The sequence below is a fragment of the Mesocricetus auratus genome, unplaced genomic scaffold (assembly GCF_017639785.1).
Source record: "Mesocricetus auratus isolate SY011 unplaced genomic scaffold, BCM_Maur_2.0 Super-Scaffold_100015, whole genome shotgun sequence".
NCBI lineage: Eukaryota > Metazoa > Chordata > Mammalia > Rodentia > Cricetidae > Mesocricetus > Mesocricetus auratus.
In genome coordinates, this window is record NW_024429198.1 from 12,676,570 (window position 1) to 12,693,713 (window position 17,144).

A 17,144-nucleotide genomic window follows, 5' to 3' on the forward strand; every position below is an offset into this window, starting at 1 on the left:
GTATCAAACATCTATCCCATCTAAACTTAAACTTATCTGAAAGAAGCACCCAAGTCTGAACACCTCCTTCCAATCCCAACTCTAAAATAATTGAAAACTAACACCAACAGGTGTAAACTATCCTATAATATCAATAGTAGGGAGGGGGCGTGGAAATCTCAAAACTACTTCCTGCTGAGATGGGACGATGACAATCTCATGGGGACCTGTGAGAAGAAAAATGTTAGTGTAACAAAATCTTAAGTAGATTAGACAGTCTCTGTTTGGCAGGAGATGCTTGATTGAAGTTCCTGACTGGAGTTCTAGTGTTGATTGAAGCTCTTGTCTGAAGCTCTGGCCAGATTGTAGAAGGTGTGCTGTATCAGTTCCTTGGTTTGGAGTTGTGTCGAGTGATGTTGTTCAAAGCCAGTTTCAGGATGATGCTTTGTCAGGTGGAGTCAATGATGTGGGGCAGTTCAGAGGCCTCCAGTCAAATAGGTGGAGTCAAGGAAGTGGATCCTCATTCTCTTTCTGAAGCAGTTGAAGATTGCTGTCAGGAAATCCCTTGTTCTCTGGAAAACTCAAACATTAATGTTAACAAAGAAATATTTCAACTTTTATATGTATGCATACTGGAAAAGGTGACAATAGGGAAGATGGTAAACATGAAGGAAATTAGACTTTCAGAAAAAGAAATCCACAGATAACAGTCCCTAATTTTATTTTCTTCTGTCTTATATCAATGGCTCTTTGATATAATACAGAAATTGTGAATTTTATTTAAATAATATGCTTGAATTTAGAGAAGGAAAGCCAATCCAACTCCAAAGCCAGCTTCAGTTAAATGAATGGGGACTACAGTACATGTACACTTCCAGCTGTACATATACATCTTTTCCCATGTGTGTCTTGTCCTTGTGACTGGACAACTTAGTTATGTGATTCTACTTAACCCTGACAGTATACATTGTGTGGCACTCTACATAAATTTTGCAATTGCGTGAGACATTAGTGCACCTCACTTTAATGTGCTACTCTCTCAGGGTCATTTTGCCAACTAGAGTGACCAGTATCTCAGCATCAGCATTTCTACTGTGGTAACACAAAGAGTAGATCTTTTAAATAATTATTTTTAATTTCAATGTATAGCTATATTCAAATACAAAAGAATCAAATTTTAAGCTTTTAGTTACTGCTCCAGTACGATCTTGCCTACATTTTGCCATGTTTTCCACCATGATGATTATTGGTTTGTTTAAGAAACAGTAAACTGTACGTAAACTGTGTCTTCTTTAAGGTACATTTGAGACAATGCATTATAAATAGGAAATATGGAAAGAGGACCACATGGATATGTATTGCCAGTGATGCCCATTTGATATTGTATAACCTGTGATCTTCCCTTGGGAAAAATGTTTCTTTAGATCTCAAAATTCTTTATTTACCTGTACCACTTTCTACAGTGTGGGGTATTATTTGCTTTTACCTCTGCACTTTGGCATGTCTGTCAGTTTTGACATCCTTGTCTCAAGTTTCATTATGCAGAATAGTTTATATTAAGAATATACATATACATCAACAACTAAAGGAAAAAGATAGCATGGATTTTCCAGAGAGCAAATGATTGTGTGTGTGGGTGAAATGGGAAGGAGAAGAACGAATATAGGTGTGTGCTTAATTCCAATCTTACATTTAGTTTTAAAAGTGAGAAGGAAAATAGAAAAATGACTATAGAAATGCACAATTATAGATTTATATGAATAAAAACGTGTGACTTAGAAAAATGTTCAATATATTCATTAAAATAGATTCTCCAATGATTAGGCTGAGTATTATTTCAAAAATTGCTTTCACATTGGAAAAAAATCAAAACATTATCAGGAGGAATCACTCATTGTGTAATTGAAATTTGTCTTCCTACATAAAGTTTGCTAAAATTCAAAATTTTTATATAACTGGATGTAACCTGTAGACTTCCCACCAGCTGCATGGGTCCTGCTGTTGTCTCAGCCCACAAATAACATATGAGACACTATATTAATTATGAAGCTGTTGGCCATTTGCTTGGTTTCTTATCGGCTAGCTCTGACTTAATTATTAACCCATAACTGCTAATCTGAGTATTTCCATGTGCTGTCCTCTTACCAGAGAAAGGGTCTGGACCTCTTACTCTTCCAGTGTCCTACATCATGACTGACTGTGTATCAGTTTTCCAGGTTCCTCCTTGAAACCTAGTGTCACCTATCTTGCTTCCGTATTGGCCAACAGGGCTTTATTCATTAACCAAACAGAGACATATACACAGAAGGACTTGCCCCATCAACTGGCAATTGAACTTAGGACCTCATGAGTCATGGGAAATACAAGTCCTACACCCTTGAGATATAGTACATTCAGTCTTTTTAAATTTTGCTAATGTCTGTGTTAATAATGCAAAATATGTTCACAAATAACATACTCAAAACATGTTAAAAATGATGAAGAACACAGTCTTTGGCCAAATTCTTTCAAAACACTCTAAGAAAATTTAAAATGTAGACAAAAATTCAGACAGCCTTTTTACATAAAAATTAGTTTGCCTACCCAAGTCTCTGTAGTAAGGACCCTCACCAATCATTCTTAGAAAGAAACCCAGTGAAAACTCAAGTGAAACACTAATCTCTGCTTCTCTGTCTCATCTCCCACAAATTGTTATTAATGGTTCTGTTTCTTATTTTTTACATACTGTTTTTCTTATTGAATCCTAACTCGACTTTGTAGAACATAGTATTTTCTTGTCCCTGAATCATGAGAAAATAATAATATCTACTTGACTTTTTCATTTTTGGTGACCAACTGCCCTGTAATTAAAATGAAGGCAAATGCAGAAAAGGAGGTTCACTTTCTGCTATAAAAGTTAACTGTACATATTTTCAAATTCTTTCAGTAAGTTAAATATTTTATTGAAATAGCATTTGTAAAAATATAAGTAATATGTGTTTATATGGGAGAATAAATTGTCAAAATTTCCTGTGTGTCATGCTACAATTTACCTATGGACTTCTTTAAAGTTCCACAGAGGAAAATAATGTAACAGTTTAGAATTTGACCACTATAACTGAAGACTCTGAACCCTTGATGTTTACAATGTGGAAAAAAAATACCAAGGAATGCAGCAGGTTTACTTTACCATAGGCATCAAACTTGGCACATTAATACTTTTCAGAGAATTTTCTTTGAGCTTACTTTGTTTTTTTGCTGTCAGTTATTATCAATCATTTTAACTTTTAAAAACAAACTAGAAGAGACTTGCCAGGTCACCTCTATTTTCAGGCTTTGTAAAAAGGGTATATTTAAAATAGAAATGCTTTATTAAAAGAGTCAGCATCATTTATATTAAATGTGTAGACTAAATCTGTCAGACACTTCCTAAGCCTTGCCTATCCTCAAGTTTATTTGAGAATTTATATGAGCCTAATATATTTATCTCATTATGAATCTGGTATAAGCACCTCAGAGGCTTACTGTGATATAAAGTATTCTCTTTAATTTTAAATGTAAATTATGACTCCTACAAATTAATACTTACCTTCAGTAAAATTAAGCAAAATACAAGAAAGCTTAAGTCTTTCTTCATTGCTAAATGAGCTTTCAGAGAGCGACTTTAAACTTTTCAGATGAAAGCATCCGTACTTCATGTTGGATCATTGTGTTTTTAAGATTGCCCAAGCATAAGTTAAGGTATATTGAAAGTTAGGTACATTTAACTGTTTAAAACAGGAAAACCAGTTGATTGAGACAAAATCATCAAGGATATCTGAAGATGTTTTATTGTCACCCTCCCAAAAATATTAAATGAAATCTACTTGAATTCAGTGAAATTAATTTTACATAATATTGTTTATTTTTTAACTCCAATTCCCATTTTCAACATGGGAATGTTTTACTAATTTTACTGTAATAAATTAATGAGTATTTAAATAAATGTTTATTATTTCTTATTTATAAAGAAGAATAATTTATATAATCACTCTTGAAATTATTTTATTAGATTACAGTGCCTCTGTAAAATTTTTCTTTATGTAAACATTTATGTGTTTACAATGGATATTATTTTATATTTTAAACACTCCATTAAATATATTATTAGGTTGATTTCAAGCGCTTACATTTGTTACATTTAATCCAGAGTCAAACATTTCAAATAAGTAGCTACATAGGACTGATTGAAGTTAATTTGTCAGATGATGGAAATAATACGGAACTATAATTTTGTGGACAAAACTGACATGTTTAACCAATCAAATATAATATCTTCATTAGGTTGACCTCATAGATGTTGAATATAGAATGTAGATGAAGACAAAGATTCACAAAATCTTACTTAACTGTGTGAAGAGGGGACAGATTTCAAAATCCTTTTATAAGTAAATTTTTATTTAACTTAAAAATCAATCTTATTTTCACATACCAATCCCAGTTGTCTCTCCTCCTATCCTTCATGCTCCCAATTCACTCCACAGGGAAGGTAAAGCCTCCCCTCCCATGAGAGACTGCTTCTATTTCATTAGGGGTTATAAGTGTGTTTAGATTGTTTATCTGCTCTTGATTTAGTTTTGGAAAGTGATATCTATCCAGGAAATTGTCCATTTCCTTTAAATATTCAAATTTTGTGGAGTACAGATTTTCAGAGTATGCCCTGATGATTCTCTGAATTTCCTCATGGTCCGTTGTTATGTCCCCTTTTTCATTTCTGATTTTGTTAATTAGCATGCTCTCTCTCTGTCTTTTGTTTTGTTTGGACAGAGGTTTGTCTATTTTGTTGATTTTCTCAAAGAACCAACTCTTTGTTTCATTGATTCTTTTCCATGTTTTCCTGGTTTCTACTTGATTGATTTCTGCCTTCAATTTGATTATTTCCTGGCGTCTGCTCCTCCTGGGTGAGTTTGCTTCTTTTTGTTCTAGAACATTGAGTTGTGCTATTAATTCTCTAGTATGACTGTTCTCCAGTTTCTTCATGTGGGCACTTAGTGCTATGAACTTTCCTCTCAGCACTGCTTTCAAAGTGTCCCATAATTTTACGTATTTTGTGTCTTCATTCTCATTGAATTCCAGGAAGACTTTAATTTCTTTTTTTATTTCTTCCTTTACCCAGGGATGGTGCAATTGTGCATTGTTCAATTTCCATGAGTTTGTAGGGTTTCTGAGATTTGTGTTATTGTTGAATTCTAATTTTAATGCATGGTCGTCTGATAAGATACAGGGGGTTATTCCAATTTTTTTGTATCTGTGGAGATTTGCTATGTTTCCTATTATGTGGTCAATTTTAGAAAAGGTTCCATGTGGCGCTGAGAAGAAGGTATATCCTTTTGTGTTTGGGTGGAATGTTCTATAGATGTCTGTTAAACCCAGTTGGGTCATTACTTCTATTACTTCTTTTGTTTCTTTGTTAAATTTCTGTCTGGAGTTCCTGTCTAGCAGTGAGAGCTGAGTGTTGAAGTCTCCTATTATTAGTGTGTGAGATTTTATGTGCAATTTGAGCTTTAGTAATTTTCTTTCACAAATGTAGGTGCCTTTGTATTTGGGGCATAGATGTTTAAAATTGAGACTTCCTCTTGATGGACTTTTCCTTTGATGAATATGTAGTGTCCTTCTTCATCTCTTTTGATTGATTTTAATTTGAAGTCTAGTTTGTTAGATATTAGGATTGCTATACTTGCTTGTTTCTTGGGTCTGTTTGGTTGGAAAATCTTTTCCCAACCCTTTACTCTGTCTTTGATGTTGAGATGTGTTTCTTGTATGCAACAGAAGAATGGGTCTGTCTTCATATCCATTCTGTTAGTCTGTGTCTTTTTATAGGCAAGTTGAGGCCATTGACATTGAGGGATATTAATGACCATTGAGTGATGATTCTTGTTTGTGTTTGATTTATTGGTAGTGAAGTTATTTTGTGTAGTTTCTCCTCCCTTTTTCTTTTGGTGTTTTGTAAAGTGGGATTACATATTGCCTGTGTCTTTGTGAGTATAGTTATCTTCCTTGGCTCTAGGTTTTCCTTCTAGCACTTTCTGTAGTGCTAGATTCATGGATACATATTGTTTAAATCTGGCTTTGTCATGGAATATTTTGTTTTCTCCATCTATGGTAATTGATAGCTTTGCTGGGCTGGCATCCTTGTTCCCTTAGCGTTTGTATGACATCTCTCCAGGATCTTCTGACTTTCATCATTTCTATTGAGAAGTCAGGTGTAATTCGGATAGGTCTGCCTTTATATGTTACTTGACCTTTTTCTTTACCTGTTCTTAATATTTTCTCTTTATTATGTAGGTTTGATGTTTTGATTATTATATGGCCAGGTGACTTCTTTTTCTGGTCCAGCCTATTTTGTGTTCTGTAAGATTCTTTTATTTTCATAGGCATATCCTTCTTTAGGTTAGGGAAGTTTTCTCCTATGATTTTATTGAATACATTTTCTGTACATCACCAAGTTTTTACATAGCTAAATTTAAAAAAAGGAAGTTTTTACTTAAACAGCAAATGTGATCATTATGTAAGATAAGTAATGAGCTTGTGGCTCCACCCATGGAACTAGGACTAGCCTGGCTGCCTATGCTTGGGTTCTACCTCTGCATCTTCCATCCCAGTTGCGGGAACCAATGCCCCATAGTCTCCTGCTCCACCCACATGACAAGGTAAACGAGGGCCCTTTTCTGGGCTGCCTGCCAGTGCTTGGTGACTGCCATGGAGGCTTCCATTTCAGAGGTAGGAGGCAAGCCACCCCAGCAGCCTTATGTCCAGCTCCACCCATGGGACCAGGACCTGTGCTTGTGGTCTACCACTGTGTCTTCCATTCCAGCAGCAGGAACCAATGCACTCCTGCTCCACCCATGGGATCAGGTAAACCAGGTCCCATTTCCAGACTGCCTGCCTGGGACTGGGCTCTGCCACTTAGGATTTCATCCCAGCAGCAGCAACAGGAGCCAAGGTACCATAGTTTCCTGCTCCACCCATGGAACTAGGACTAGACCAGCTTCCACTGCTTGGAGACTGCCAAAGCTGCTTCCATCTCAGAGGCAGGAGCAAACTTACCCCAGCTTCCTAGTCTCCTGTTCCACCCACGAGACTATCAAGGCCTGTCTTCACGCCACACCCCTGGGCCTGGAGTATACCACTGGGCCTCCCATCCATGCCAGTGGGATCCAAAGCAACCAAGCATCCTAGCCTATTTCTCCACCCATGATACCAGGAAGTGGACAGCTACCAGAACAGTGGAAACAACAACCCTACAACAACCACAAGGGAGCCCTGGTCACACAACCACCAGGAGAGGAAGTGGCACCTTCTGGAAACAACTGCAAGAACAGATGGGAAGGAGACAATGTAAAAACACAGGGAGAAACAGAAAAACCAATATGAAACCACCAGATTACAGAGACCCTATAACAACAAGAGTGGAACGCCACAACACAAATGAACCAGAGGAGAATGATATAAAAAACAACTTCATGGAAATGATAGAGTCCCTCAAAGAGCATATGAGAAAATCCCTTAAATAGATGGAAGAAAAAACAATCCATAAAATTAAAGAAATGGAGGAAAAGACAAAACAAAAATTGCAAGAAACAATTCAAACAGTGCAAAGGTTAAAATCTGAAATATAAACAATAAAAAAGAAACACAGTCTGAAGGTATGCTGGAAATAGAGAAGCTGGGAAAACAGTCAGGTACTACAGATGCAAGCAAAACCACCTGAATACAAAAGATGGAAGACAGAATCCGAAGTGTTGACGATACAATAGGAGAATTAGATTCATCGACCAAAGAAAACTTTAAGTCCAACAAATCCTAACACAAAATATTCAGGAAATATGGGGCACCATGAAAAGACCAAACTTAAGAATAATAGGTATAGATGAATGTGAAAAAAACCCAGCTCAAAGGGCCAGAATATATATTCAATAAAATCATAGAAGAAAACTTTCCCAACCTAAAGAAAGATGACATGCCAATGAAGGTACAAGAAGGCTACAGAACACCAAATAGAGTTGACACCCCCAAAAAATCCCGTTGACACATAATAATCAAGACCCAAAACATACAGAATAAAGAAAGAATATTAAGAGCAGCTAAGGAAAAAGGCCAAGTAACATATAAAGGCAAACCTATCAAAATTACACCTGACTTCTCCATGAAAACTATGAAAGCTAGAAGGTTCTGGATAGATATTCTACCAACATTAAGAGACCACAGATGACAGCCAAGATCGTTACACCCAGCAAAGCTTGCAATCGATAAAATGGAGAAAACAAGATATTTTATGACAAAACCAGATTTTAAAAATATATATCCACTAACCCAGCCCTACAGAAAATTCTGGAAGGAAAACTCCAACCCAAGGAAATTAACTACAACCAGAACAACATAGGCAATAGATAACCCCACTTTACCAACAGGCAAAAGAAAAAGTGGTGGAAATCCACATACAATTCTACCAACAACAACCATTCCAAAACAAACAAGAATGAGCTGTCAATGGACATTAATTTCCCTCAATATTAATGGTCTTAATTCACCCATAAAAAGACACAGGTTAACAGAATGGATTCGAAGACAGAATCCATCCTTCTACTGCATACAAGAAACACACCTCAGCTACAAAGACTGATGTTATTTCAGAGGTAAAGTTTGGGAAAAGATTTTCCAATCAAATGGACCCAATAAACAAGCAGTGGTAGCAATCCTAATATCTAACAAATTAGATTTTAAATTAAAACCAATCAAAAGTGATGAAGTAGGTCACTTCATAGTCATCACAGTGGAAATCAACTAAGATGAAGTCTAAATTCTGAACATCTATGCCCCAAATATAAAGCCATCCATGTCCATAAAAATAAACAATACGAAAACTCAAACAACATATAAAACTTCACACATGTGTAGTGGGAGAACTCAACACCCCACTCTCACCACTAGACAGATCCACAAAACAGAAATTTAACAAGGATATGAAGGACCTAATAGAAGTTATGACCCAATTGGCTTTAACAAACATCTATAAAACACTCCATCCAAACACAAAAGAATATATCTTCTTCTCAGCTCCACATGGAAACTTCTAAAAAGTTGATCACATATTTGGCAATATATCAAACTTCAGCAGGTACAAAAATTGGAATAACTCCATGTATCTTATCAGACCATCATGTCTTAAAATTAAAATTCAACAACAACACAAATCGTGAAACATTGCAATCTCATGGAAACTGAATAATACACAATTGCACCCCTCCTGGGTCAAAGAAGAAATAGAAAAAGAAATTAAAGACTTTCTAGTATTCAATGAGAATAAAGACACAACATACCCAAACTTATGGGACACTTTGAAAGCAGTGCTAAAAGGAAAATTCATAGCATTTACGTGCACACATGAAGAAACTGGAGAATAATCACAGTAGAGAATTAACAGCACAACTGAAAGCTCTAGAACAAAGGGAAGCAAACTCACCCCAGAGGAGCAGATGCCAAGAAATAATTAAAGTGAGGGCTGAATCAATAAAATAGATACTAGGAAAACGATACAAATAATCGGTGTAACAAAGAGTTGGTTCTTTGAGAAAATCAACAAGATGAACAAACCTTTATTCAAACTTACCAAACGACAGAGTATGTACATGCAAATTAGCAAAAATCAGAAATGAAAATGGACAGTGAGGAATTTCAGAGGATCATTACATCATATTTTGAAAAGCTGTACTTCACAAAATTTGAAAATTTAAAGGAAATGGAAAATTTTCTGGATAAATATCACTTACTAAAATTAAATCAAGAACAGATAAGCAATTTAAACATTCCTATAACTCCTAAGGAAATAGAAGCAGTCATCATAATCTCCCAACCAAAAGAAGCCCAGGGCCAGATGGCTTCAGTGCAGAATATTACCAGAAATTCAAAGAACAACTTATACCAATTCTTCTCAAAGAATTCCATGCAATAGAAGCAGAAGAGTCTTTGCCAAACTCATTTCACAAGGTTTCAATAACGTTGATACCCAAGTCAAACAAATACACAACTAAGAAAGAGAACTTCAGACCAATATCCCTGATGAACATTGATGCAAAAATATTCAATAAAATACTGGCAAATCGGATCCAAGAACACATCAGAAAACTGATCTATCATGATCAAGTAGGCTTCATTCCAAGGATACAGGGATAGTTCAACATACTAAAATCCATCAATGTAATCCACCATATAAACAAACTGAGAAACAAAAATCACATGATCATCTTAATAGATGCTGAAAAAGCCCTTAATATAATCCAACACCCCTTCATGATAAAGGACTTAGAGAGATCAGGGATAACAGAAAGATACATAAACATAACAAAAGCTATATATACCAAACCAACAGCTAATATCAAACTGGATGGAGAGAAACTCAAAGTAATTCCTCCAAGATCAGGAACAAGGAAAGGCTGTCTGCTCTCCCCATACCTCTTCAATATTGTACTCAAAGTTCTAGCTAGAGCAATAAGACAACAAAAGGAGATCAAGGGGATACAAATTGAAAAGGAAGATGTAAAACTTTCTCTATTTGCAGATGATATGATAGTTTACATAAGCGACCCAAAACACTCTACCAGAGAACACTTGCAGCTAATAAACATGTTCAGCAAAGTGGCAGGATACAAGATCAACTCAAGAAAATGAGTAGCCATAATGTATACAGATGATAAAGGGCTGAGAAAGAAATCAGGGAAACATCACCTTTTACAATTGCCACAAACAACATAAAATACCTGGGGGTAATGCTAACAAAACAAGTGAAAGACCTGTATTGAGAGAACCTTGAGTGTTTAAAGAAAGAAATTAAAGTTGGCACAAGGAAATGGAAAGCTCTCTCACTCTCTTGAATAGATAGGATCAATGTAGTCAAACTGGAAATCCTGCCAAAAGCAATCTACAGACTCAATGCAATCCCCATAAAAATCCCAGAACAATTATTCACAGACCTTGAAATGAGAATTCTCAACTTAATATGGAAAAACAAAAAACCCAGTATAGCCAAGACAGCCCTGCTCAACAAAGCAATGTCTGGAAGGCGTCACCATTCCTGACTTCAAGCTCTATAATAGAGCTATAGTCCTGAAAACAGCTTGGTATTGGCACAAAAATAGCCAGCTTACTCAATGGAATTGAAAATCCTGAGATTAATCTGCAAACTTATGAACACCTGATTTCCAACAAAGAAGCTAAAATTATACAATGGAAAAAAGATAGCATCTTCAACAAATGGTGCTGGCATTCTTACTCCTGGCAGAATGGCTAAAATCAAAAATACCAATGACAGTTTGTACTGGAGAGGATGTGGAGAAAGGGAACACTTCTCCACTGATAGTGGGAGTGCCAATTCGAACAGGCACTATGGAAATCGGTATGGAGATTCCTCAGGAAAATGGGACTCAGTCCACCACAGGACCCAGCAATTCCACTCTTAGGCATATACCCCAAATATGCCCATTCACACAACAAGGATGTCTGTTCCACTATGTTCTTAGCAGCATTATATGTAATAGCTAGATCCTGGAAACAAGCTAGATGCCCCAAAACTGATGAGTGGATAGAGAAAATGTGGTACATTTACACAATGGAGTACTACTCAGCAGAAAAAACAATGGAATCTTGAAATTTGCAGGCAAATGGATGGCACTAGAGGAAACCACCTTGAGTAAGGTAACCCAGACACAAAAAGTCAAACATGGTATGTACTCACTCATATATGGATTTTAGATATGGATCAGGATAGTGTCAGTCTACATTCCCAGTGCCACTGAGTCTGGGAAACGGAAGAAACCCCAGAGAAGTGGAATGAGGCAAGATCTCCTGAGCAGATTGGGAACATCTGGAGGGGAGAGGGAACTAGGAAAAAGAGAGGGTGATAAGAGGAGGGGAGAAGAACCATGGGGGAGCAGGAAGGTTGAGTCGATGTAAGAACAGAGGAGATCAGGATGAGAGGTAACATAATAGATCAAGTCCTTATAGGCTTTAGGAGAGAGCTGACACTAGTGAGAGCTCCAGAGATCTACAAAGATAAACTGGCAAACTAAGCAATAGTGGAGAGACTACATTAATAACCCCTCCTTGATGATAAGGTTATATGATAACTTTATATGCCATCCTAAAACCTTCATCCAGTGACTGATGGAAGCAGAGACAGATGACCACAGCTAAACACTGAACTGAACACCTGTAATCCAGTGACAGAGATGGAGGAGTGATGAGCAAAGGGGTCAAGACCATGATGGTGAAACCCACTAAGACAGCTGACCGGATAAGGGGGAGCTCTTGAATCCCAGACTGATGGCTGAGAGGCCAACAGGGGACTGATCCAGACTCCATGAAATTAATGTCAGTAAGGAGGCCACAGAAATCACTGTGGCCTTGGGGAGTAGATCAGTGTTTACCATGGTGTATGAATGACCTTTGGGAGCCCATTCAAAATAGAGGGATGCTCTCTCAGCTCGGACACAAGGGGAAGAGCCTAGGTCTGTCTTCAATGAAATGAACACCTTTGGATATCCCCCCAGGAAGGCCTCACCCTCTCTGGGAAATGATGTGGGGATTGGGTGAGGGGTTGGAGGGCTGGTGGAGGGACAAGAGAGGATGGGTTGGAGAGGGAGCTGGGATTGTCATGTGAAGCATTTATGTTCCTAATTTAAATAAAAACATATATTGAGGGAAAAAGTAAGAAATGAGCTTGTAAAACAACCATATATATGGCTTTGTGGCCCTGATACTCTCAATTTTTACATTTTTAAAAAAGAAAAACTGTAGAGTACACTCATGTAGCAATGTCTTGAGACAAACAGGTCCAGGCCCAACCAGGCTTGTTCTTGTTGTTAATGTAGACTTCCTGATTGCAGGTTTCTTACTTTACTTTTAGCCCAGCAGGTCAAGTTCGTCAAGAGTTACCAAGCTAATGTTGAAATACTTTTGTTTAGCCCACAGCTGATGAGCTCTGTGTGTTGTGTAAGAGATTACAGTCTTTCAGTAATTTCTACTGAGGTTTTACTGAAACAAACCATGAATCCAAGAGTTCTACTGTTTCTTATCAGTGGGAAAATCTTTCTCATACTTGTTTTGGGAATGCTGCCTCAGCAAACTTGTGTGTGGTTTAAATTGCACCCCAAGGAATAGGGATTGATGTTCTAATCAGGTATAATGAACTTAATTCCAAAACTGTTTTACTTGTATTAACAGTAGAAATTTCATATCTAATTAACTTCATTTTGACCTTTCTCATACTATGTATTTGTTTAACAGAAACCAAATGAATGTTTGTGAATTGCTTCATATTTTAAACTAGTTACCACTACATATCAAAATACTATGGGGTATTTTCGAAATTTCATTAGGAAATTACAATTAGCTCTTAGAAATCTAGATTACTTTTATTCACGATTTATGCTATTTTAATGACACATGTATGTGCACATACTCACACATGATGTTAGTCATTTAGACAAGAAGCAGTAAATAGCCTAAAGCTAGAGTTACAGGCAGTCATGTGCTGCTGTTAAGAATGCTGACACACCTGCTTGGGTTTAAATTCTGAGAACTTTAATCATCAGCAAATTAGCATTGATTGGAGCCTGGCAGAGTTTGGCACTTGTCCAGCACTTGGGAGGCAGAGACAGGCTGGTCTCGGTGAGTTCGGGACCAACCTGGTCTACAATTAGCTAATTCTAGGACAGTCTCCAAAGCCACAGAGAAACCATATCTTGAAAAACCAATCCCCCAAAAGAACCATAACAAAGCAGCATTGGCAAATGGACAATGTTGATAGTGGGAGATTCCAGTGAAAGAGCCTACTCCCCAACAGATAAAGCCACATCACAAAGAAATGAAAGTGATAAAATAAACTAATCCATGTATTTTATTTTTATTGTATTTTGTAAACAATAGAATGGAAAAGGAAATAAAGGACTCAAATAAGTTTAGGGTTGTACATATACAATATAGTAAATTGTTATTGTAGATGTGAGACTGACTATTGAGAAAAGACTAATGACAAAAGAATTCATATTTAGTGAGGGAACAAACTAAATATTACCTGATGTTTGGCTGTCCAAAGATGTGACTCAGGAGCATTTTCATGTTAGATCACTCCCTAGTATTCACTGTCTGTTGAGGAATTTCTAATGGCAATGAGATCCTGTAGGGAGATAGCATTTTCTTCATCTCAAGTGTTTAATAACTTGTTAGCTCCTTTGGATATTCCTTGATGTAGTACTGAGACCACCCAGTATAATAGACCAAACAAGAGCTAATGGATTCTTTGAACTCCTAAGTACCTGGGGAGATATAGACATGAAGGTCAAAAATCTTTTCTTTAATCATCTTTCCATGAGGTCCAGGTCATTCAAAATTAAATCTTATGTTAATACTAAGTGTAACCAAATTATAAACACATTATCAGCCTGATATCTCACCATTTTGCAGATATTGTTATTTTCTAGAAAAGATCTAAAAGTGAAAGAATGCTCAGACATGACAGGTTGGAACAGGATATTATGATGACTATCAATTCATAATGACTTGATAAACATATTTTATAAAGAAGAATATGGATATTGTATGGGGAAATTATCTCATACTTTTTATTTTTTAATTTATTTAATTTAGAAACAATTTTTTACATTCAATCTCAGTTCCTGCTCCCTGTCACCCTCACATGCCACCCACAAACCCCTTACCCCACCCCCTCATCAACTCCACAGGGAGCATGAGGCCTTCCATGAGGGATCATCGATGTCTGTCACATCATCTCACTCTTTAAGGCATGTTATATTTGATTTGAAGGTTAAGTGATTTGCTAATGAGAACTAGAAAATATTGTGCTTTCTCTTGATAATTGAAGCACTAAGACAAAAATAACTCTGTAATTATTTAATATTACTCTTCACTGAAGAAGGAATCATATGTCTGAATATTATTGATATATCAACAGTTTCATGAGAAACCTAGACATACAAGTTGATTCTGATCTGTGTCATGAGTTTCTATATGGTTTTCCTCTTTATGACATTTCTTTCCCATAAACATGACATTCCCTTGATTTCGTGGGCAGATAAGGTGATCAAGTCTGCATGCATGTCTGAAACTCCTGAGAAGAGTCTTATTTGCTGTGTGATGAAGTAAAACAAAGTGAATTATTTTAAGGAAATAAACCCAATAATGAATGAAAATAAAAAACTATTATTTGAATGGAAATTTGTATTGTCATAACACACATACATACATACTTATATATATATATATATATAGAGAGAGAGAGGGGGGAGTATACATATCTATATATATATATATATATATATAGAGAGAGAGAGAGAGAGAGAGACAGCAGAGAGATACATAGAGAGAAAGAGAGAAATGAATTTTGCCAAGAGTTAATTTTATGAGTGGATAAACTTGGTGATATATTAAAATCATTATTTCCAATTGCACTAAATATTTGGCAAGTCTTTAATCAAGCTGGACAGTATATCATCAAAAAATTGAAGGAAGTGGTAACATACTCTGAAAGACCAAAATTACAGTAAGGGGCAACATGGAAAAAGATGCATTTCCTAGAAACATACCAGATTTTCATTTTCTAGGATAGATTTCATAAACAGTAGTAATTAACATAAATGCAGTTTAAATATGTACTATATTATAAAATTCCCTATGAAATGAAAGAAATCAGAACAAAAGCTGAGTAATCAAACAACTGCAGTGACACCCTGCTCCTTGAACAGACATTTAAAGCTGAGTTATGAATATGGATGAAGACATATTGAAAGAATATTAACTCCACTTTTGTAGAATGTGATTTCATATTAAAGCATTTGTTCCACTTACTTTTCAATGTCATGCTTATATCTTTCATGACTAAAAGGATATTTATGTATTTATTTGTCAGAAGTTTTGTTTATCTAATCATATGAAATGTTAATTTTCATAGATAAAATACTGAAGGGAATATAAAACTGATTCAGCTGTGCACATATTCCGAAATTTTTGGATGCCAGGAATAATGAACTAAATGTCTATATTCTTTGATCAATTTCTGAGGAGGAGATACTTAAAAAAACTGTCACTAACTGTTTTAGTTTATTTAAATGGATCACAAAGCAATCAAATCATGAAATAAATGATGAAACTGCATCTAGCAATGTAATATGGTCCTGTCACCTCTTATTAACTTGACAAGATTTTAGCTATAATTCGTGCTTGCAATATTCCTTATCATTATTTTCAGGTATTATTTGGTACTTAAAATTCCTAGGCCACGTAATATATTCAAAATATAGGCTGTGGTTGTTACTGTTAAGATGTATTTTGTTAGTATAAATATGTCTGGAAAAACTGCCATTCCCCCCAATGCTGGTATATATGAATTCATATTATATACATATAAACATGTATGTTTGTATGTGCTATGTGTGCGTTTATGCATGCATATGAGCAAGCATACATGTGTATGAATGTGCGTGTGTGTGTTTGTGTGTTTGTGTGTGTGTTTGTGTTGTGTGATATCTGAAAACAGAGCAATGTGTTTCTCCTCCAGAACTCATAGTGCTACAAAAAATTAATAATGAAGTTAATTTAGTCAAAGGACATGAATATGTCACATCGTATTTTTCATTGTTATTGGCTAGATTTTGTGATGATGGAAGAAGGTACTATGTATGTGTGTGTTAGAAATTTGTCTGAATAAAAGGTTACAAATAAAAACAATCTAAATTCACAATAGACTATTATTTTACTTGCAAACATCAAAAGAAAAATGTAACCAGCAAAGCAGACACAAAGCTTTATCTATAATAATGTACAACCTGAAATATATGCTAGGGCAATGTTGACACAAAGCTTGTGGAACTAAACAGCCAATATCAGATTTTAATAAGTCCCATGATGTGCAAAGAAACTCACACCCAAAATTGTTTGGCTGATGAAGAACTTGAGACTAGATATAGCATAGAGACCTAGAGAAAAACCAAATAATACTTGCTTAATTTTTTTAATGTAGTGATGAGATGACCAATACTATTCTGCTATATTAATAGATTGATGCCATCTCCAGCTATCATAGAGATGCTTCCCCCTTCAGAAGATAGGAACACAGACAGAGACCCATATTATTA